Consider the following 23,743-nt stretch of genomic DNA (forward strand, 5'->3'; position numbering starts at 1 on the left):
AGCTTCCTTACCTCTTCTCAGGAGACTGTTCATGGATTTGAATATTTATGGTAGAGAATTCTCCCTCTGTAGGATGTGTACTTGATAATTAATTTAATAAATATTATTTTGGATAATACAGACCTCTCCTTATGGTGACTGTGACAGCTTGAAGACATTTAATAACCTGCAAATCTTATTCAGCTTCAATCGTCTGCTCAAAGTCCTCCAAAGGACCCCAGTGCCAATCATTCATCACCCATTGGTTTGATCATCTTATTCCTTGACTTTTTAGCACGTATGTATTGGATAGCATGCCCTGTGCTAGAGATTGGAGCCGGCCACTGCACTCCAGCCTGGGCTACAGAGCGAGACTCCGTCTCAAAAAAAAAAAAAAAAAAAAGAAAAGAAAAAAAGTGTGGGAATCCCAGAATTCTTAGAGCTCACATCTTGTGTGAGGACAGAAATTAAGCTAATAATTTTAATATTGTAACACTACACAGATCTGTATTTTTCCTTGATATCTCATACACAATTATGTTTCCAATATCTAATTATGTTCCCCTGCAACCATTCCACCAATGTAGACCCAGGAAATAGGAATGATGAATGTCTCTTTAGAAAGAAACATATGATAAAAGGAAACCCTCTCCAGAAAGGAAGACAAAGTAAAGGGAAGCACATTTTATTAAAGGCTAAAGTATAAAGGTGGAAGGATGCAACAAAAATCTTCAGGTAGGGAAGATGGTGACCTGAACTTGGTGGCAGACTATAAGCCTAGAAGCTCCATATTTGATACGGGGGTGTATATTATTTCCTATACCTATTGAAACAAATTACCACAAACTTAGTGGCTTAGAAAAACACAAATTTATTCCCTTACAGTTTTGCATTCCTAGGTTATTCTTCAGTTACTCGGAGACTTCAGAGGAGAAGATATATTCTAGGTTGTACAAAAATTAATACTTTGGTAGTCTAAAATGTGTTTTTAAAAAATTGGTAGATGCTATGGTTTGAATGGTTCCCCTCCAAAATTCATGTGTTGAAACTCAATCCATGTTATGGAGGTATTAAGAGTTTTGGACCCTTTGGGAAGTGATAAAGTCATGAAGGCTCTGCCCTCATGAACGGATTAATGTCCTTATGGAAGAGGCTTCAGAGAGAGTTTGTCTCTTTTTATTCATCTGCCTTCCCCTATGTGAGGATACAGCATTTGTCCCTTCTGGAGCACACAGCAAGACGCCATCTTGGATGCAGAAAGAATGGCAAACAACAAACACCACGAAACAGACACTAAACCTGCCAGCACCTTGATTTTAGACTTCCCAGCCTTCAGAACTGTAAGAAATAAATCTCTATTATTTATAAATTACCCAGTCTGTGGTATTTTGTTACAGGAAGGCAAGCAGACTAAGATAGTAGAGGACACATTTAAGTTTGTGTGCTGCTGTGTATTCACATTTTTAAAAGCTAAAACACATTTCAAAATTAAATTAAAACCAAACACTTGTGGAACAGCTGAAACATTTTAGCTAAATTTTACAGAAGACCACATTTTTTAAAAACTGGTTGACTCAATATAAACGATTCTTAGTGTAATTCAATTTCTAGTATTCTGATATTTCTACAAAATTGGTCTTAATCCTTTCACTATCTTGAAACTAAGAAAATACTATGTCTTACGAGGAGGATATTTGCACTTAATAATCACTGAAAAGTTGGAAAGCATTCATTTGGTCTCATCGTATTTGTCTTCTTTTCCACCTGTTAAAGATCTGGAGCACAAAAGCAGGATAGCGGAAGTCATCAGATAAGTTTATGTTAAGGAATAGCTGTGTATAACACTGTCCTGGTCATGGAAAATTAAAGGTCAGAAAACAGACACTTTCAGACTATGCATGTGAACTATGTGTTAACAGTGCTATCTCCCTGCACCTACCATACCATCTTATGGTAGCATTTGAGGCCAAACATTATTCAAATTGGAATAGGATAAGGATTTCCTTCACTCCTTACAAGATAAAAAGGTCATAGTATATTTAAAAATATTTTCCCCAGATATATTATGCAAATTCTGAAATGGTAGAATAAGCAGTCATTTCCTTCTCCCTGAAGCATGAACTCCTAGTTGAGAACATCACTAACAAGTCGGATGCATACCTGCCCACGCATGTCTTCTGCACTTTCACTTGTGCACATACAAAAACCATATAACTCCTTGTACAAGAAAACTTAATTACTAGGCAAGACGCCTCCACCAGCTCTAGCAGCAAGCCTATTTATGGAAACTCTTCCTTAGAGAATATCTTATATCAAAATGATATTGCCAGCCAGCCATGCAGGGAGATTACCTACAGAAGCTGCCCTGGCACTGACTCGAGCACAGAGGAAATAGCTGTCAAACCCACTAGCTGCTGGCTTCTTCGAGGCAGTGTTCAAAAACTATCTCAAAGTCTGTGCTAAAAAATATAGGGCAGAAATTTCAGCAAGTAGATGGAGAGTTTTACTGGTCTAAGAAAAGTTTTAATGATGGCTAAAAATTACAAATGGGCTAGAACGGGTAAGGTAATATTATATATCAATTAAAAACTTAAACTGGAGTTCAGGTTGTATTCCAGAAACTACTTTTCACTTTATTTGATATTCTTTATAAGGGAACCTTGAGGTTTTTAAGTCACTGCCTCCCAATGCAGTATTACATTTTCTGGAATCTGTAGGAAATCATATCAGGAAACTGATCAAATTCGAAGTCTCTAAATATTACCAGAACAACTTATTGGTAAGAAAAAGATTATTTTATTTCTTACAGTGATATGGGAGACGTAATGTGATAGTTTCTTGGAGGAGGAAGAACAAGATCTGATTTATTCAGATTTTGAAGTCTAGTTTAAGGCAGGTCTGTCAGAGCAGGTATGAGGGCAATAGAAAGGGCTTAATTAGGATAGGGTAAGGGCTATGATAGAATATTAGGATTGGTGAAAAAAGAAAAGTGGTCATTTCGAAGCTAGGAGTACAAAGTCTTGGGATGTGAAGACAATTGAAATTACAGTCATGTTAATATAGATAGTGAGCTGTGTAGGAGTAGATGGTTTCAGTTCTCAATATTAAAAGTCCAGAGAAGGGAGGATGGATTTAATAAGTTATCAGGCCCTTTCATGAAATCCATGTGGATAAGATGGAGCAGTGTAACTTGCTTCCTTTCATGCTTATGACCAAACCTGGTGGTCCTGGTTGAAGCATCAGCCAAGTATATCACTGTTAGGATTTAAGTTCTAAGGACTGAACTGGGATGGGGCAGCAAGCAGCAGGAAGATCCAAAGTGAGTTTAAGCAGAATTCTTAAGCAAAGCTGAAAGTCAAGCTGAAAAATGAGGATCAACTGGGAGTTCTGAAGGCTGGAGCAACGGTACAAATAAGAAAAAAAACAGGTCAGAAACAAAATGCAACCTAGTTGAACATAGTTGGCAGCTAAATTAGGAAGGGCTTAGATGAATGTTTACTGGGATTAGAGTTCAAGTATGTGAGGCTTTTCTGATACCTGGTGCTTGGATAAGTCAGACGAGCTTAAAGGTACAGGTTTGGAGCAGGGATCCATCCCTCATCCTACCCCATCCCCAAACCCTACCACTGCTATTTAGGCCTCTCCCAATCAAACAGTAGGTTGGATGTGGAGCTTTCTCGAGTTAGTTTTGCATAAGACTTGGCATGTTTGGGAAGTTCTTCCAAACATGGAAGAAGAGCTACTTCCCATGAATTCATAATGCCGCTCTAAACCAGATCCTTACCTCTGCTCAGGGATTGGAGTAGTCTATATTGCTGTTGGAAGTCTAGTACTTCTACTTCATGCTCTTGCTCTCTACCTCTAGCGACAGGACGAGTCATTGGACTGGAAGGCAGATTGGATCTGTATTTTTAGCCACATGGCATTCAAATATCTCTGTGATCTTGAATCAGTCCAAGAAATAATCCTCAACTTTTCATAAGGGAGGTATGGGATTTGGTGGGATGAAGGAGGAAAAACTGCTAGAAAATAGAGGAGCTGTGGATGGAGTGAACTAATGAATTGTTGAGAGTTGTGTCTCTACCAGAAAACAAACCACAAGTGGTTATTATTATAGGAAATTACTGAGAAATCCTCCCCTGTCCCTCCTCTACCAAAATCACTGAGTCTTGGTCTCGTTTTTCAGGCCTCTGACCTGTGACCCTCCACTGATTTGCTAACTGCCTCTGTGATCTCCACTAATAATTATCCACTGAGCACTTCAGTGAGTTTTGTAACCCAGCTCTCGTGTAAGTTCAAGGACTTCATTTACTCCTTCAGTTTTCATCATTCCTCCTTCTTCAGGAAAGAATCTGACATTCCAGAGCTAGCTCATGTCCCATTATGAGGTGAAGATTTGGACATTTTGCCTAGAACCCCTGATTTCAGGAGGTTCTTCTCTCCCATATGGGGACAATGAATGTAATTTCAGCCATTCTGTTCTTCCTGTTCCTGGGAAATGTCACATTAATAGTAGAAAAAAATACAGAGTTTTGCAGATAACTGCTGTACTTACCAACCTATTGATTGCAAGAGTGGAATTCACAGGCACATGCATTGTGGCTGCTTTCTCCCCCTACAGAAAAGGATGGGGTTGAACTAACAGATTTCCCAACTACCTCCTACAATGTTTTTTTTTTTTTTTCTAACGGGCTTATTGAGATATAATCCACATACCATAATTTCAGCCATTTAAAGTGGACAATTCAAGGGTTTTTGCTGTATTATTCATTATTTTAAGTTGTGGTGATAATAGATAACATAAAATGTACCATTATAGCCATTTTAAGTGTATAATTCAATAACGTTAGTTACATTCACAATGTTATACAACCATCACATTATCTATTTGCAAGACTTTTTCACCAACCCAACAAAAACTGTTTCCTTTAAGCAATAATTCCCCACATTCCTTGCCTCCAAACCATTAGTTTATCTATTCTACTTTCTGTCTCTATGAATTTGCCTATTATAGGTACCTCATTCAAATGAAACCATATAATATTTGTCCTTTGTGTTTGACTTATTTCATTTAGTGTAATGTTTTCAAGTTCAGAACTTCATTTTTTATGATTGAATAATATTTTATTGTATCTATATCCCACATGTTGTTTACTTATTCACCTGTTAATGGACCTTGGGGTGTTTCCATCTTCTGGTTATTGCTGAATTATGCTGTTATAAACATTTATGCACAAATATCTGTTTGAATTCCTGTTTTCGGTTAGTTTGGGTATTTATCTAGGAGTGGAATATAGTAATTCAATATTTAACTTTTAGAAAAATTGCCAAACTGCTTTACACAGCGGTAGCAGCATTATTTTACATTCCCACTGGCAATGTGCAAAGGTTCTAGTTTCTCCACATCCTCATTAATAATTGTTATTTTCTGTCATTTTGTTTTATTATAGACATTCTAGTAGATGTGACAGTGGTATCTCACTGTGAAAGGGGTACCTTATTGTGGTTTTGATTTGCATCTCCCTAATGACTAATGGTGATGTTGAGCATCTTTTCATGTGCTTGCTGGCCATTTGTATATCTCCTTTGGAAAAATGTCTATTCAAATCCTTTGCCCATTTTAAAAGTTGGGGTTTATTTTGCCATTGTAGTTGAGCTGTAGGATTTATTTATATGTTCTGAATGCTGGGCTTTTGTCAAATGATTTTCACTCCCTTGATGGTGTCCTTTGATGCACAAAATGTTATAATTTCTATGACATCAAATTTACCTAATTTTCTTCGTTTCTTGTGCTTTTGTTGTAATATTTAAGAAACTATTGCCGGCTAGGTGCAGTGACTCATACTTATAATCCCAACACTTTGGGAGGCTGAAGTGGGCAGATTGCTTGAGCCCAGGAATTCAAAACCAGCCTGGGCAACATGGCGAAATCCCTTCTCTACAAAATACAAAAATTAACCGGTGTGGTGGTATGCTCCCGTACTTGGGAAGCTGAGGCGGGAAGATCACTTAAGCCCAGGAGGTCGAGGCTGTAGTGAGCTATGAAAACGCCACTGCACTCCAGCCTGGGCAACAGAGGAAGACTCTGTCTCAAAAAAAAAAAAAAAGAAAGAAAGAAAAAGAAGAGAAGAGGAGAGGAGAGGATAGGAGAGAAAGAAAAGAAAAGAAAAGAAAAGAAAAGAAAACCACACCTGGTTAATTTTTGTATTTTGTAGAGAAGGGGCTTCGCCATGTTGCCCAGGCTGGTTTTGAACTCCTGGGTTCAAGCAATCTGCCCACTTCAGCCTTCGAAAGTGTTGGGATTATAAGCATAAGCCACTGTGCCTAGCTGGCAATAGTTTCTTAAATACTACACTGCTTTTGCCAAATCTAAGGCTATGAAGATTTCTCCCCATGTTTTCTTCTAAGAGTTTTATAGTTTTAGCTTTTAAATTTAGGTTTTTGATACAGTTTGAATTACTTTTTGAACAGCATGTAAGTTAAGGGTCCAGCTTCATTCTTTTGCATATGGAGATCTGGTTTTCCCAGAACTATTTGTTGAAAGACTGTCCTTGAGTGGTCTTGGGGCCCTCATCAAAAATCAGCTGACCAGCTGGGCACAGTGGCTCATGCCTGTAATCTCAGCACCTTGGGAGGCTGAGGCAGGTGGATCACCTGAGGTCAGGAGTTCGAGAGACCAGCCTGACCAACATGGTGAAACCCTACCTCCACTAAAAATACAAAAATTAGCCAGGCGTGGTGGCAGGCACCTGTAATCCCAGCTACTCAGGAGGCTGAGGCAGGAGAATCGCTTGAACCCAGGAGGTAAAGGTTGCAGTGAGCCAAGATTGTGCCATTGCACTCCAGCCTGGGCGACAAGAGTGAAACTCCACCTCAAAACAAAACAAAACAATTGACCATATATGTGAGAGTTTAGTTGTGGGCTCTCAATTCTATCCTATTTTTCTATATGTCTACTATGCCAGTAAAACAATATTTTGATTTCTGTAGAATTGTAGTAAGTGTTGAAATTGTGAAATGTGATTCCTCCAACTTTGTTTTTCTTTTTCAATATTGTTTTGGCCATTAGGGGGTCTCTTAAAATTCCATCTAAATTTTAGGACTAGCCTGTCAATTCCTCCAACAAATTCAACTGAAATTTTGATAAGGATTGTGTTGAATATGTAGACTAATATAGGGAGCATTGCCGTCTTAACAATGTTAAGTCTTCTGATCCTCAACATAGAAACACATAGGAAAGTTAAAGAAAACACAGCAGATTTTCTTCGCAGGAAGCTTTTTAATTACTAATTTAATCATTTCAAAAAACCAAGTTTTGAGTTTGTTGATTTTTCTCTATTATTTTATTTTCTCTGTCATTTCTTGCTGCTCTAATCTTTATTATTTTTCCTTCTGCTTTCCTTGAATTTAGTTTGCTCTTCTTTTTCCAGTTTCACAGGGTGGAAAATTATGGATTTGAGATCTTATTTCTCTTGTAATATAGATGTTTATCACTATAACTCCCTTTCAGCACTGCTTTTGCTGCATTCCATATGTTTTGGTAGTTATCTTTACCTCAAAGTATTTTGTAATTTCCCTTATGATTTTACTTTAACTCACTGTTTATTTAGCAGTATGTTGTTTAATCTCTACATGTTTGTGAATTTTCCAAATTTCCTTCTGATACTGATTTCTAATGTCATTCCATTGTAGTCAGAGAATATATTTTGTGTGATTTTGATCATTTTAATGTATTGAGTCCTTTTTTATGACCTAGCAAATGGTCTCTCCTGGAGACTGTTCCGTGTGCACCGAGAAAGGATGTGCGTTCTGCCGCTGTTGGGTGGGGTATTCTGCAGGGGTCTCTTAGGTCTAGTTGATTTACAATGTTGTTCATGTCTTCTGTATCCTTGTTAATTTTATCTCCAGCTTTTCTATCCATTATCTGAAGTAGGTGAGTCTTTAACAGTTATTGTTGAAATGTCTATTTTTCCCTTCAGTTCTGTAAGGTTTTTCTTCATGTATTTTGGGACTCTGTAAAAGCACTCATACATTTATATGTGTTACATCTTCCTGAGGGATTTACCCTTTTATCATTATAAAAATGTCCATTATACCTAATGGCATTTTTGTCTTAAAGTCTATTTTGTCTGTGACCAGTATAACCCACTCTAGCTCTCCTATGGTTGCTAGTTGCATGGTATACATTATTCTATCCTTTTATTTCAACCTATTTGTATCTTTGTCTATAATACATCTCCCTTAGACATGATAAGGTAGGATCTCATTTTTGTAACCCAATCTGACAATATCTGCCTTTTGATTGAATTATTTAATCCATTTACTTGTTATGTTATTATTGATATGGTTAGATTTATGTCTGCCATTTTGCTTTTTGTTTTATACATGTCTCATGTCTTTCTTATTCTTCTGTTCCTCCTTACTGTGGCTGATGAGAGACATTTCACACTCACCTTATCCACTAAGAAGAACCAAAATAGTGAGTAGATAATCACACTTTGAATAGATCATCCAAGAGAGAACACTGGAATCCAATAGAAAAGTGACAGGTAATACCCAAAGCAAGGAAGAAAAACAAAGCACGGCAGCCTGCTTGGCTAGAATTAGCTAGAAGCCAATGTGGGGAAAGGATAAGTGAGAGACCTTCAGCAAGCCACATTACCACCACGGACTTCTGCAATCCTAGCCACTGGAGAGTTCAATGACCCTTGTGGGCCCTAAAACTAAAGTAGGAAGCTGTCAGGAGATTGTGAAATGACACTGCTCCAGGGAGGGAGCTCACACTGGGTCCCCCATGCTCCCTGAGACCTAAGCAGCTACAGAAAATTGCCAGTACACTGTCCTGGAGCCCAGAAGTGCCGGGGCCGAGGCATGAGAGAAGCATGGGCTTCTGTCCCCAGGAATTAGGCACAAGCTACCATGGGCTACCACATCCCAGGCTGAGGGCTGAGGTACTTCCATTGGGGCTGAGGCATGAGCAAAGCACTACTTTACTACTACAGCAAGGGCTGAGGCACAAGTACCACCAGAATTGAAATGTGAGAGGCATGCACATTTTCTACCCACTGGCCTAGGCTGCCATCACTGAGGGCAGCACCACCCTCCCTAGCGGTAGGGCATCAGTATGGCCATTACCAAACTTCACTGCCCTCACCCTAGCCACAGTCTGGGGGCTAAGGGATCTCCCAGCCCAATCCACCACCATTGGCACTTGAACATTCCTCATAGGCTACCTGTGGGCCTAGAGACTGGCCTGCCCAGACCATCACATTCACTACCAATGCCAGTACACACCAATCAGGGCCCAGAGAGTCATCCCGCCACTGCCATCACCCTCACCATGCTGGCTTCCCAGGGTCCTGAGAACCTCCCCACCTACCCAGCCTACTGCTGCCACTACTGGCATCTGAGTAAGACACATAAAGGCCCAAGAATCAGCCCACCAGGACCCTCTAAAACCAGTACAAGCATATACCACCCTGGGGCCCAAGAACAGACACAGCCACTGTTGCCACCAATGGGGGCCAAATACTGCCCTACCTGGCATCCCCATCCCAGAAAATCTTCACTGCCTCCTCTCATAACTGCATCCTAAGCCACTGAGGAAATTACAGATACCACTGATGCTATTTACAGCCAAATAAATCCTACAAAGACTATGCTACTGCATGCAGAATCAAACCAACACCGTAGATACATCTTCAGGAAAAAGTCCTCCCCTATGAAAGTAAATTCAAATAATTGGAAGAGGGACCAATTGTGTTATCCCAATTGTGCAGACATCAGTGTAAGGACGTAGGAAACATAAAAAAACAAGGAAATATTACACCTCCAAAGGAATTCAATAATTCACCAGCAACAGATCATGATTAAAAACAAATTCACAAGATCTCAGAAAAATAATTCAAATTATTGATTTAGATGAAGCTCAGTGAGATACAAGAGAATTCTGAAAAACAACACAGAGAAATCCGAAAACAATTCAGGATATGAATGAGAAATTTACTGAAGAGATAAATATTAACAAGAATCAACAAAAATTCTGGAACTCAAGAATTTATTTAATGAAATGCAAAATACATTCAAACACCTTAACAATAGACTGGGTCAAACAAAGAAAGAATCTCAAAACTTGAAGATAAGTATTTTGAAATAATCCAGTCAGATAAATAAAAGAATATAATAGAATGAGCAAAGCCTTCATGACATATGGGACACTGTAAAACAGCTAAATTTATAAATTATTGGGGTTCCAGAGCAAGGTTCTGGGTAGAAACAGTGGCATATAATCTTGGATTACTCCTCCAGTTGTGGAATTTCCATCCTAAAAGAAAGTTTTAAGAGTACAGTTAAAATATACAATTCCATGATTTTTAGTATGTTCAGAATTTTGCAACCATCACCAAAATTATTTTAGAATATTTTCTTTCCTCTAAGAGAAACCCCACCAATGCCCATTGGCAATCACTCCTAAAAATTTCCTTCAAACACCTCAGCCTCTGGCAGCCACTAATCTATTTTCTATCCCACAGATTTGCCTATTCTGGACGTTTTATATAAGTGGAATCATACAGTATGTGGTCTTCTCTGACTGGCTCCTTTTATTTAGCATCTTTTCAAGGTTCATCCATATGGCAACATATATAACTACTTCATTCCTTTTTATCGCCAAATAATATTTCAATATATGATATACAACAATGAATGGATATTCAGTGCTGGGCATTTAGGTTGGTTTCATTTGGAGGCTATTATAAATAATGCTGTCATCAGCATTTGTGTACAAATTTTTGTGTGGACGTATGTTTTCATTTCTCTTGGGCAAATATCTAGGAATGGAATTGCTGAGTCCTGTGGTAACTATGTTTAACCCTTTGGGAAACAAGGATTAATTTTTTTTAAATAGACTTTATTTTTAGATTTACTGAAAAAATGAGAAGATAGTATAGTTTCCATGTATTTGTATATATGTTTTTATTGTAGTAAAATATACCAAACATAAAATTTGCCATTTTAATCATTGTTGAGTGTACAGTTCACTGGCATTAAGTACATTCCCACTGTTTTACAACCATCATCACCATCCATATCCAGAAATTTTCATTATCCCAACCTGGACCTCTGTACACATTAAACAATTGCTCTCCATTACTCCCTTTTTCCAGTCCCTGCTAACAAGTATTCTTTCTGTCTCTATGAATTTGACTATTCTAGGTACCTTATATAAGTGGAATCATATAATATCCATCCTTTTGTGTCCTTATATCACTTAGTATATAACATCTTCAAGGTTCATCCGTGTTGTAGCATGAATTGGAATTTCATCCCTCTTTAAGGCTGAATATAATATTCTTTTTTATGTATATATATTGTTTATCTCTTCATCTGCTGAAGAACATTTGGATTGTTTCCACCTTTTGGTTATTGTAAATAATACTGCTACAAATAGGTGTACAAATATCTCTTCAAGTCCCCATTTTCAGTTATTCTTGGTATATGCCCAAAAGTAGAATTGCTGGATCACATGGTAATTCTTTAATTTTTTGAGGAACTACCATAGTGTTTCCCCCAACAACTGTAACATTTTACATTTCCAGAAGCAGTACACCAGGGTTCCAATTTCTCCACATCCTCACCAACAATTATTATTATTATTATTAGCCATCCTAGTGGGTGTGAAGTGCAAATCACTGTGGTTTGGATTTGCATAATTTCCCTATTAATTCCTGATATCAAACTTCTTTCAGTGTGGTTTGGCTTTGTGTGTGTGTGTGTGTGTGTGTGTGTGTGTGTGTGACGGAGTCTCGCTCTTGTCACCTAGACTGGAGTGCAGTGGCAAGATCTCTGCTCACTGCAACCTCTGCTTCCCAGGTTCAAGCGATTCTCCTGTCTCAGCCTCCCGGGTAGCTGGGATTGCAGGCACCCGCCACTGCTCCCAGATAATTTTTTTGTATTCTTAGTGGAGACAGGATTTCACCATGTTGGCCAGGCTGGTCTCCAACTCCTGACCTCAGGCGATCCACATGCCTCGGCCTCCCAAAGTACTGGGATTACAGGTGTGAGCCACCTCACTTGGCTGGTTTGACTTATTTCTATATCTTCTTGAAAGAAATGCCTTCTCAAGTCTTTTTCTCATGTTCACATTGGATTGTTTGTGTTTTTTTGTTGTTGCAGTGTTGTAGGAGTTCTTCATATATTCTGGATAGCAATCCCTCATCAGATATATGATTTGCAAATATTTTATCCCATTCTGTGGGTTGACTTTTCACTCTGTTGATAGTGTCTTTCGATGCACAAAAGTTTTAAATTTTGATGAAGTTCAAGTTACATCTTTATCTTTTGGTATCATCTGTGCTTTTGGTGTCATAGCCAAGAAATCATTGCCAAATCCAATGTCATGAAGTTTTTCCCTGATGTTTTCTGCCAAGTGTCTTATTTAGCTCTACATTTAGGTCTCTGACTCATTTTGAGTTAATTTCTGTATATAGTATAAGGTAAAGGTCCAGCTGCATTTTTGCATGTAGTCACCTGTTGATGACATCTTACATTAGTATAGTACATTTGCTGCCATTAATACACTGATATTGATATGTCATTATTCATTAGGTCCATATTTTACTCAGATTTCCTTAGTTTTTACCCAATGTCTCTTTTCCATCCCTGGATCCCATCCAGGACCCCATATCACATTTAGTTGTCATAAATCCTGGGGTTCCTCTTGCCTGTGACAGTTTTTCAGATGTTCCTTGTTTTTTATGACCTTGACAGTTTTGAGAAATATTGGGCAAATATTTTGTAGGAGGCTTCTCTACTGGAATTTGTTTGATGTTTTCCTCATAGACTGGGGTTATGGGTTCTGGGGAGAAATACTACAAATCTAAAGTGCCATTTTCATGATATCATATCAAGGGTACATACTCTTCTCTCCCATTTACTTATTTATTCTCCCCATTTATTTGTTTATTCAATCATTTATTTCAGTGTAGACTTGTGATATTTGTTTTATCCTTTGGATTGTAATCCAACATGGCTTTATTTATTTTGTTTCTCAAATTATTTCAGGCTTAGTCATTGGGAACTCTTGCAGTTGACTTCTGTATTCCTTTGGCATCTCCACCATTTTTTTTTTTTTTTTTTAGCACTTGTTTCCTTCTGGCACTAGAAGATGCTTCAAGCTCATCTTGCATGTTTTCTGACCCAGTCCTAAAGCAGCCATTTCTTTAAGAAGCCCTGCTTCCTTTTACTGGAGGATGGTATTAAAACCCAAACTCTGGGCCCGGCACAGTGGCTCACGCCTGTAATCCCAGCACTTTGGGAGGCCGAGATAGGTGGATCACCTGAGGTTGGGAGTTCGAGACCAGCCTGACCAACATGGAGAAACCCCGTCTCTACTAAAATACAAAACTAGCTGGGCGTGGTGGCTCATGCCTGTAATCCCAGCTACTCGGGAGGCTGAGGCAGGAGAATCACTTGAACCCACAAGGCGAAGGTTGCAGTGAGCTGAGATTGCACATTGCACTCCAGCCTGGGCCACAAGAGCAAAATTCCATCTCAAAAACAACAAAAACAAAAACAAAAAACAAAACTCTGGGAGCTGGATATGCTCATTGCTACTGGTGCTCCTGGTCTTTTAGACCCTCTCAGCTGATAGAGCAAAGAAATCAGTACATATACTGACCAGTATATATACACATATTTGTAAATATTTCTACCTATTTCTATTTGTAACCATATTTATCTATATTAAGCTAAACATGAGGTCATACTGGTATTGCCAACTGTAATCCACTACTACATGGATCATGCTAGCCTCCTCCCCTGCTCATCTGTAAGTTCCCACTCCAGTAGTAAGAAACCTGGCTCCACACTCCATCACCCACTTACTAAATTTAGTTCAGTGAGGATTCCTTTTTAATGTGTAATTTTAAATAGAATTTTGAGATTAAATGTATATTTATGCATAGAAAGAATATTTTCCATTTTATTTTCCTACTTATTTACCTACTTTTTTTTTATCCTTCTTTAATCATTTTTAGTCATTCTTCTTTAATCATTTATTTTTTATATATCTTGTATGAATACACATAGCTAACTATTACTGTATAAAAGGTTTTTGTCCGACCTTCCGCTCTGCAAGTCCTCAGCCTTTTGGGTTCAAATCAGTCACTTAGGTTGTTTCCAGTTTTCCTCTCTTAAATCATTTGATGAATGTACTAGGTAATCAATTTTTATACACACAATTATTTCCTTAGGAAAAATTTCAAAAAGTGAAATTATTGAGTCTAAAAATTGGCATATTTTAAAGCCTTTGATATCTCTAAGGAAATTTCCCTCCAGAAGAGTTTTTACAATTCACATTCCCATCAGCAAAGCTCTTATGCATTGTTGACTGATCCTGGAATCAGTCTCTTGGGGAGTTTAATTTAATTCACTATAACCTGGGGAGTTTAATTTAATTCTTTATAACTGGTTCTTATGGTATAAAGATACTGAAAATCTGAGCTGAAACCTCAGCTGAAACCTGAGCTGAAACCTTTGTAAGGCTGATTTAACGTTCAGAATTAAGAATCAGCTTTCAAATTAGCTTTCTTAATATTCAGCACCTGGTGTTATTTAATGGTTATTACCTTGATGAATTTCCATAATAAAATGCAGCTTTTAATCTTAAATCCTAGCATGTCTCAGCCAATCTCAAAATGAGGATGGGGACAGAGACATGTTATTGATCTATTTGACTGAAGCCTGCGCAACCTTACCATTGGAGAAATGCACCACAAAATGTTTTCTTTAAAACAAATCATTCTGGGTTTGAGCCCTGGTTCAGACCTAAATTCCTAACACCACAGCTGTCAGCTTTCTCTCTAGCGTGTACAATCAAAATCTTTCTCCTGATTATTTTTAATGATGGAATAGTTCTATACCTTGATAGCAGTGGTGGTTACACACATCTACACATGTAATAAAATGGCATAAAACTATCACATACATTATATAAATGTAAGTTTCCTGGTTCTGACTATTTTACTATAGTTATATAAAATGCAACCATTGGGGAAAACCCAAGCAAAGGGCATATATATCCTCTCTGTACTATCTTTGTAATTTTCCATGAGTCTATAATTATAGTCATGTACCACATAATAACTTTTTGGTTAATGATGGACTGCATACACAATGGTGGTCTCGTAAGATTAAACTGTATTTTTTTCTGTACCTTTTCTATGTTTAGGCATACAAATACTTACCATTTCATTACAACTGCCTACAGTATTCAGTACAGTGACATGCTGTATAGATTTATAGCCTAGCAGCAATAGACTACACAATATATAGCTTCAGCATGTAGTAGGCTATACCGTCTAGGTTTGTGTAAATATAGTCTGTGATGCTGGCACAACAATGAAATTGTCCAGTGACTCATTTGTCAGAATGTATCCCTGTCACTAAGTGACACATGACTGTATTTCACAATAGATTTTATTTATTTATTTATTTATTTATTTATTTAATTTGAGACGAAGTTTTGCTCTTGTCGCCCAGGCTGGAGTGCAATGGAGCAATCTCGGCTCACTGCAACCTCTGCCTCCTGGATTCAAGTGATTCTCCTTACTCAGCCTCCTGAGTACCTGGGATTACACGCGTGAGCCACCGCGCTTGGCTAATTTTGTATTTTTAGTAGAGACGGGTTTTCACCATATTGGTCAGGCCAGTCTCGAACTCCTGACCTCAAATGATCCACCCACCTCAGCCTCCCAGAGTGCTGGGATTACAGGCGTGAGCCACCATGCCTGGCCACAGTAAATTTTAAAAATCTTTCTCCAAGAGTTACCTTCAGAGCCTTTAATATTTTTTTGCATAGGTAATACACTCACATGGTTTCCAAAGTGTTGCCCTCTTCCCTTTTTCCACCTAACCCATACCACCACCCCACTTATATTGCTTCCCCTAACTTCTTTTTTCCTATATCTTTCTGGGGTTTTTTGTATAAATATAGGCAAATATGAATATATTCTTATTTTTTCCACCTCTCACACACAAAGGGTATGTGTTAGTTCAGGTCCTCTGAAAAACTGTTGTCAAGACAGACTTAAATGTGAGAATAATTATCAGAATTGGGATTATTGGGTCAAAAGGAAAATGTATTTGAAATTTATAATAAATTCTTCTAAAATTGTTCTCCACAGGAACTGTACCATTTTGCACTCTCACCAACAAAGTGTGAGATTGCAGTATCTCCTCATCTTGCCAAAAGAGTGTGCCGTGAAACTTTTGAATTTTGTCAACCTGCTGTGAGAAAAAAGGTGTGATTTTAATTTGCATCTATTTTATAAGTTTGACCATCTTTTCATGTCTTTAGGGGTCATTAGTATTTCTTTTTCTGTGGACTGTTTATGTAGGTTGCCAAGCTTTCTGTTGGGTCATTGGGTACTCTTTACATATAAGGCAAATCAGTGTTTTGTCTAATAAGGTTTGCAACTTTTTCAGGTTGTAGTTTTCTTTTGGCTTTGCTTATGGTATGTTATACTATGCAGAATACACTATATTTATACTACGTAGTAGAATAAATTAATCCTTTATTTTATGATTTCATTGTCTTAACTAGAAAGTCTTTCCTCTCAGTAAGGTTCTAAAAGAATCATTCTATGTATTCTTCTAGTATTTTCATGTATGCACTGCTTATATATGATTTCTTCAAATTAAATCTTCTATTAATTGAATTTAACCCAAGTATATGATACAAACTATGAATTTGCCTATCTTTTTCAAGAAGGCTAGCCAGTTGTCCTAAAACCATTTATTCAAAAGATGCATGCTTATTCTACTGATTTGAGATGCTACCTCTCTCATATACTAATATATACATGCTCTATTCCTGGACATTTTGTTCTGCTGTGTTTGTCAGTCTCTTTATGTATAACTACCATACCACTTTAATTATTAAGACTATTATATAGTCTCTTATTAACTGACAGCACTAATCTCAGTGCTATCATAGTTCTTTCTTTTAAGAGTTTTCGGCCGGGCGCGGTGGCTCAAGCCTGTAATCCCAGCACTTTGGGAGGCCGAGACGGGCGGATCACAAGGTCAGGAGATCGAGACCATCCTGGCTAACACGGCGAAACCCCGTCTCTACTAAAAACACAAAAAATTAGCCGGGCGAGGTGGCGGCGCCTGTGGTCCCAGCTACTCGGGAGGCTGAGGCAGGAGAATGGCGGGAACCCGGGAGGCGGAGCTTGCAGTGAGCTGAGATCTGGCCACTGCACTCCAGCCTGGGCGACAGAGCGAGACTCCGTCTCAAAAAAAAAAAAAAAAAAAAAAAAAAGAGTTTTCCTGGATATTTTTGCTTACTTTCAACCATAAATTTAGAATCAGCTTGTCTAATTGGACCCTCTAACCAGAGAAATCTATTGGCATTTTTGTTGGGATCGCATTAGCATATAAATTACCTCGGGAAGAATTGTTGAGTCTTTCTATCCCTTAGAATATGGTATATCTATTTGTTCAAGATTGCATTTATGGCCAGGCATGGTGGCTCACGCCTGTAATCCCAGCACTTTGGGAGGCCGAGGCAGGCGTATCACCTGAGGTCAGGAGTTCAAGACCAGCCTGGCCAACATGGTGAAACCCTATCTCTACTAAAAATACAAAAATTAGCCAGGCATGGTGGTGGGCGCCTGTAATCCCAGCTACTAGGGAGGCTGAGGCAGAAAAATAACTTGAACCCGGAAGGCGAAGTTGCAGTGAGCCAAGACTGCGCCACTGTACTCCAACCTGGGTGACAGAGCAAGATTCTGTCTCCAAAAAAAGAATTGTATTTACATATTTGAAAATGGTTTACCTTTTTTCTCAAAAAGATTTTACATATTTTGTTTCTGGGTATTTATTCCTTGTGTTGCTATTGTAAAGGGGATTTTCTCCTCCAATATGTCTTCTAATTGTCATTTGTATATACAAAAGTTTTTTATTTCTGCATATTAATTTTTGTATTCTGCTACCTGACTGAATTCCGTCTCTCGCGTGCGCGCTCTCTCTCTCCACCTACTAGTAGTAGTAAATTTTAGCTGATTACCTTGGATTTTTCAGGAATGCAGTCATACCACCTTCCAATGACAGTTTTATTTTCATTTTACCATTTTTAAAGCTTTCAATTTCTTCCTGTTCTCCAGTTGTGTTGCTTCCTCCACTCTCTACCAAACAAAGACAATGAAGAGCAAGATAAGCAGGTAGCGGGGCCAGAAGTCTTTAGTGAGGGTGTCCCTTAGGTTTGTGTTTTGTCATAACTTTTCTTCTATTATAGCCACCAACTTATGCCAGGTAAAGTGCCAGACTTAATTTACAACATCCCATTTAATCCTACAAACATGCTTTGAAGTTTATATTACTATTGGCTCCATTTTACAGATTTTTTTAAAAGTCTGAAATGCAGAAAGGGAAAAAAAATTGCCCAAGGTCACAAAGAAAGCGGTAAAAGTAAGATTCGAATCTAGGTCTAATTCCAAAGAAACTACTCAACTACCATGCTAGTTGTGTACACCCCAGAATAGCATAAGGTGCCCTTTGCTGTAACTTCCCAGGAATGAAGGACTCTGGTCTTGCTGAGGCCTATATTTGAGCTGTAGTCTGTGGTTTTGGCAGGATCCAGATTCAAGCTTCTTAAACAGCTTGCATGGGATAGCCCTACAATATCCCTGAATGAGTTTCCAGTTGCCCATAACCTCAGAAAGAGAACAAGCTCTGGGAATGCAGAGTCTAATTTTGCCTTTGAACTTGTCATTTGTAAGCCATGTCCAGTGAAATAATGTAGTATGCGCATGAGCAGAGGAGATACATGCAATATGTCTGTCGCGATTCATATATAGCATTTGCAATGCCCTATAAACACAGAATTCTGGTGGACCCATGTCTGAGTTCAGCAAGACTCAAAGTGAGTACAAGATAAGCATACTATGGAAGCCACTGACTTCCATAGTGTCAGTAGATGTGCACAGATCCAGAATATGAATTCTGTAGTGTTGGTGATCCCGCATGAAAGTTAAGTACTCTGATATTTACATTGAAAACTAACATTGTGCAATATAAAGATGAACAGTAAAATTCATGCCAATTATTTAAAGTTTTAATTTTCCTTTATTTAGAACAACGTTAAATAACAAATAAAAAACACCAGAAGTTGAGAGAGGAGAGAGACCAAAATAAAAAGGGAAAAGAATTATATTTTAATACTCTGAATGGCATTTTTTTCCCTTCTTTTTGAACAAAGGGCCTACATTTTCATTTTACAAGCACCACATATTCTAAAGCTAGTCCTGTTTTTAACAAACCTCCCAGTGATTCTGATGTAAGGACAGGATTGAGAACCACTGGAGCAGATTACCTTCTCTTTTTTTTTTTTTTTTTTTTTTTGACACAGAGTTTCGCTCTGTCACTCAGGCTGCAGTGCAGTGGCGCGATCATGGCTCAGTGTAGCCTCCACCTCCTGGGCTGAAGCGATCCTCCCACCTCAGCCTCCCACGTAGCTGGGACTACAGGCCCTCGCCACCACACCCGGCTAACTTTTGTAATTTTTGTAAAGACCAGTTTTCGCCATGTTGCCCAGGCTGGTCTTGACCTTCTGGGCTGAATCAAGTCTCCCACCTCAGCCTCACAAAGTGTTGGGATTTCAGGTGTGAGCCACCGCGTTCGGCCCAGGACTCCTGGCGGGGCCAAGACGTCGCAGGACTAGGAGTATTGGGTGGGGGCGTGCTGCCCTCTAGTGTCTCTGGCTGCGGTCTACCGCTACTCGCCGCGCTTCTGCACCGGGCGGTAACCGGCTTTGTGAGCTCCGGTGGTTTTGCTGCCTGACACTGCTCTGGGGCTTCCTGCCCAACTCCTTGGAAATTCTAGCTCTTGGGCATTAACAAAGGTGCTCATCTATAAAAGTATTGCCGCTGAGTGGCAGCAACTACGCATCTCTGTCCCCGGCACCTTGGTATATTTGATGTTCACTAGTATTTTCTGAGTATGAGACACAGCGAAGCTCTTTCATAAGGCTTGTGTGGAGGGACAAGTATCACATCAGTGGCATGTCAGTCACCTTTTTCTTTACAAGGCGATAGGACCCAGGGTACGTATGAACTGGTAGCCATGAACAGTTCCTTGAAGAAATTCTATTGCAATCATTGTGGCTCTGCAGCATTATAATGAAAGCAGAGTCTGGCTTAAAGCAAGTTTTCTAGAAACAAATGAAGAAGAATCCTTGATAGTTGTGCAGCCCTCCAGCATCCACAGAGGCTTTTCATGTACTTCATCTCCCTTGTTTGCTATTCGCTCTCAACCACGAGGCAGGAAGGGCAAATGTGATGATCCATGCCCACATCATGAGAAATGCCAGGCTTAGCTGTGTTCGTTACATGAATGTGCCCTTGTTTAGGAAGACACTGATCCCACTGTCCTGTCCGCACAAGCACCCTTCATCAGTGAGTCCCAAACCAGTAAATAAATAATCTGCAAAAAGGCATGACACTATTTTTGGCTCAGCCCTTGGCTGAGCTCTGAGGCAGAGGAGCAAAGGCCAAGCAAGTTGCTGGAGAGGAGTTTGCAGCAGATGGTTTTAATGGCTTGGTGGGAGGGCATGGCTGTGGGTTATCTGTGAGGTAAGTAGTGCACCGGCAGGAGCAGGTGCAGGATTTGCAGAACATGGTGATTCTGCTGGGGGCAAGAGGTCAGGCTAATAGGTGATAGAACTGTTACAGCCACATAGAGGGCGGCAGCAGCTGCAGGGAGCCGGAGCTGTTTGGATAGGTAATGTGGTGTTCTGCTCACCTCTTTTTCAACTTATTGGCGAGGAAGAGGGTCCCACTCTAGGATTCTGGGGATGGCTGAACACCCTACACCCAACACTGGACAGAAGATATTAACAGCATTTTCTAGACACATGTACATTCACCGCTCACAGAAGGAGGACTCTGCACACTATGCAGGGCCGCATGGGGTTGCACTCAGTAGAGTGAAAAAACAGGGGCCATAGGAGGCAGGTTTTATAACAACAACATGATGAGGTGTTGGTGCCTTAGGGAAGATGTGAATGGCTTGTTTGAATAATTCTGTGGGTTGGGTACAGCTGATCCAGCTGATAGAGAAACCAGTGAGTGGGGACCCTTTCCCACGGGGTGGTGAACATATCTGGGCAGAGCTGGTGAACTCATGGTTAGGCCTTTGGAGTCCTTTAAGGTTCTAAGATATCAAGGCAGCACGTTTGAGGCCTAATAATACATACAGGGCAGCTCAGTGATAGCAGCAAGATGGCTGATTAGAAACACCTGGCATTTGTCTCCACTACAAAAAGGAACAAGGCAATGAATAAACAGCTAAGATTTGACTACAGTATTGAGGGGAGAGCGGTGGAGTGCAGTGGGGGAGTGGAGATGCGCCTGTGGTGATGGGAGCAGTAAGGAGCACCCAGCCTCTGAAGCCCCACCCTCCCTCGCCCAGTTTGGATTGGCCTAGAATCAGGTAGGACTTCCCTTTGTGGGGAAAAGGTAAGCAGAAGATCCTCACCAGTGCCCACTGCCACTGCAAACACCCACAGTCCTTACTGCAGGAGAATCCCACAGTCCTCACAAGTCCTGAGCCCAGTATAGAGAGCTGCCTAATATTCACACAGCTACATTGCCCTGCATTAGAAGAGCAAGGTGTGTACTGCCTATCCCCCACCAATCCCCTGTGAGCAAAGCTGCTGCAGCATGGTGCCAGCCTGAGACAAAAGCCACCTCTGAAGTGTACCCTGCTCTGGGGACCAGTAGCCACTGCACCTCCCTAGCACTGTCGCTCCATCTTCATTATGCCAAGCCCCCAAGGGTTGCTGAATGCAGTAATCCCAGGTGCATGGAACCTGGGCCCAGGATCAGCTGTGATTTCGGCCCTGCACAGCAGGGAAAGCAACCCCTGTTGCGTATACTTCCAGCTAGCGGAACAGTCTGCCAGTTCACCCAGGGCAAACCCACTCCTAAGCTGGTGAACCCGCCCTTAAGCTAGCCAAGCCACTGTGTGTCCTGCCCCAAGCAGGAGAGGTCCCCAAACCACCAAACAACTGATGGTTGTGGTGGAGTAGCTACACGTCCACACCCAGGGCCTGAGAAACAGGACCCATGTCCATTACCCTGGCCTGCCCAAGGCTCCATGCCTGCTATAAAGGTCTGAGAAACATTCCTGCAGGGCCACTCTTGGCAAAGATACACCCAGGCCAGCTAAGCAGCCTTGTGTCTATACTCCCGGCCTGATGAATAGCCCCATGGGAGACTCTCAGCAAACATATCCCCAAACCAGCCAAGCAGACTTGCGATGTCATCTTGGACCTGAGAAACAGCCCTGTGGGCTGCCCTCGGCAGACACACACCAAAACCAGCTAAGAAGCCATATGGCTATGTCCCAGTCCTGAGAAATAACCCATGGACCACCCCTGCCAGGTACATCCCAAGGCAGACTGAGCAACCACACATGTTCTCTTAACCAGAGTAATAGCCCTATGGCCCTAACCCCAGCAAGCCAGACCCCAAACTGGCCAATGCACCATGTGCATATATATGCACCACTAACCTGAGAAACAGCCCAGCAAGTCTACCCCAGCAAAGGCGCACCACCACTGCCATAAACTATTACAGCCTAGGCCACTGAGACACATGCAAACATCACTAGCATGGATTACAACTGACGAAACTATATAGAGACTACATTTTTGCATCCACCTAGAACCAAAGCCAATGCACTTCACCAAACCAACACCCCAAGACCCATCCATATGAATAAGCCTTTCCCTGTGAAATCTAACCCATAAAATGGGAAATGGTGACTGTTCCACCAGATTCATAGAAATCAACATAGGGACAAATCAAACATGAAAAAGCAAGGAAATATGAAATCTCTAAAGGAGATTATCCCTGTTTGCACGTGGCATATTATACATAGAAAACCCCAAACTATATCCCCCCAAAATCTTAGAGATGATAAACACATTCAGCAAAGTTGCAGGATACAAAATCAACATACAAAATCAGTAGCATTTCTGTATGTGAACAACAAACTAGCTGAAAAAGAAATCAGGAAAGCTATCCCATTTACAAAAGTTAAAAAAAAAAAAAAAAAAAAAAAAAACAGAAATAAATTTAACCAAGGAGGTGTAGGTTCTCTGCAAAGAAATCTATGAAAAACACTGATGGGCAGGGTGCAGTGGCTCACACCTGTAATCCCAGCACTTTGGGAGGCCGAGGTGGGTGGATCATGAGGTCAGGAGTTCGAGACCAGCCTGGCCAAGATGGTGAAACCCCGTCTCTACTAAAAATGCAAAAATTACCCAGGTGCAGTGGCGGGAGCCCATAATCCCAGCTACTCAGGAGGCTGAGGCAGGAGAATAGCTTGAACCTGGGAGGCAGAGTTTGCAGTGAGCCAAGATCACACCACTGCACTCCAGCCTGGGTGACAGAGCAAGAATCCATCTCAAATAAAAAAGAAAAAGAAAAAAAAGAAAAACACTGATGAAGAAAACTGAAGAGGATAAAAACAAATAAGAAGACATTCCATGCTCATGGATTGGATGAATTAATATTCTTAAAATGACCATAGTACCCAGAGTGATCTACAGATTCAATACGATCTGTATGAAAATACCAATGACATTCTTCACAAAAATAGAAAACAAATCTTAAAATTTATATGCAACCATAGAAGACCTTGAATAGCCAAATCAATCCTGAGTAAAAAGAACAAAGCTGGAGGCATCACACTACTT

General features: G+C 40.1%; 4 protein-coding genes across 7 annotated transcripts in view; all 4 read left to right on the forward strand.

Annotated features, from left to right (window-relative positions):
• The window catches only part of LOC126937437 (uncharacterized), a 265,633-nt gene that overhangs the window by 147,660 nt on the left and 94,230 nt on the right, over positions 1-23,743 (forward strand). The window lies entirely within an intron of this gene.
• The window catches only part of DCTN3 (dynactin subunit 3), a 237,471-nt gene that overhangs the window by 68,537 nt on the left and 145,191 nt on the right, over positions 1-23,743 (forward strand). Inside the window, exon 1 of one of the 2 annotated variants that reach the window (XM_050760842.1) lies at positions 7,049-7,052. The exons of the other annotated variant lie outside the window; for it this stretch is intronic. The gene's annotated coding sequence lies outside the window, so the exon portion shown is untranslated. Of the gene's footprint in view, positions 1-7,048; positions 7,053-23,743 lie in introns of those variants that run through there. 2 annotated transcript variants of the gene reach the window in all.
• Positions 1-23,743, forward strand: part of LOC126937377 (protein FAM205A) — a 104,811-nt gene that overhangs the window by 52,354 nt on the left and 28,714 nt on the right. The window lies entirely within an intron of this gene.
• The window catches only part of SIGMAR1 (sigma non-opioid intracellular receptor 1), a 168,799-nt gene that overhangs the window by 21,361 nt on the left and 123,695 nt on the right, over positions 1-23,743 (forward strand). The gene's annotated exons all lie outside the window — the stretch shown is intronic.

Source organism: Macaca thibetana, chromosome 15 (assembly GCF_024542745.1).
Source record: "Macaca thibetana thibetana isolate TM-01 chromosome 15, ASM2454274v1, whole genome shotgun sequence".
NCBI lineage: Eukaryota > Metazoa > Chordata > Mammalia > Primates > Cercopithecidae > Macaca > Macaca thibetana.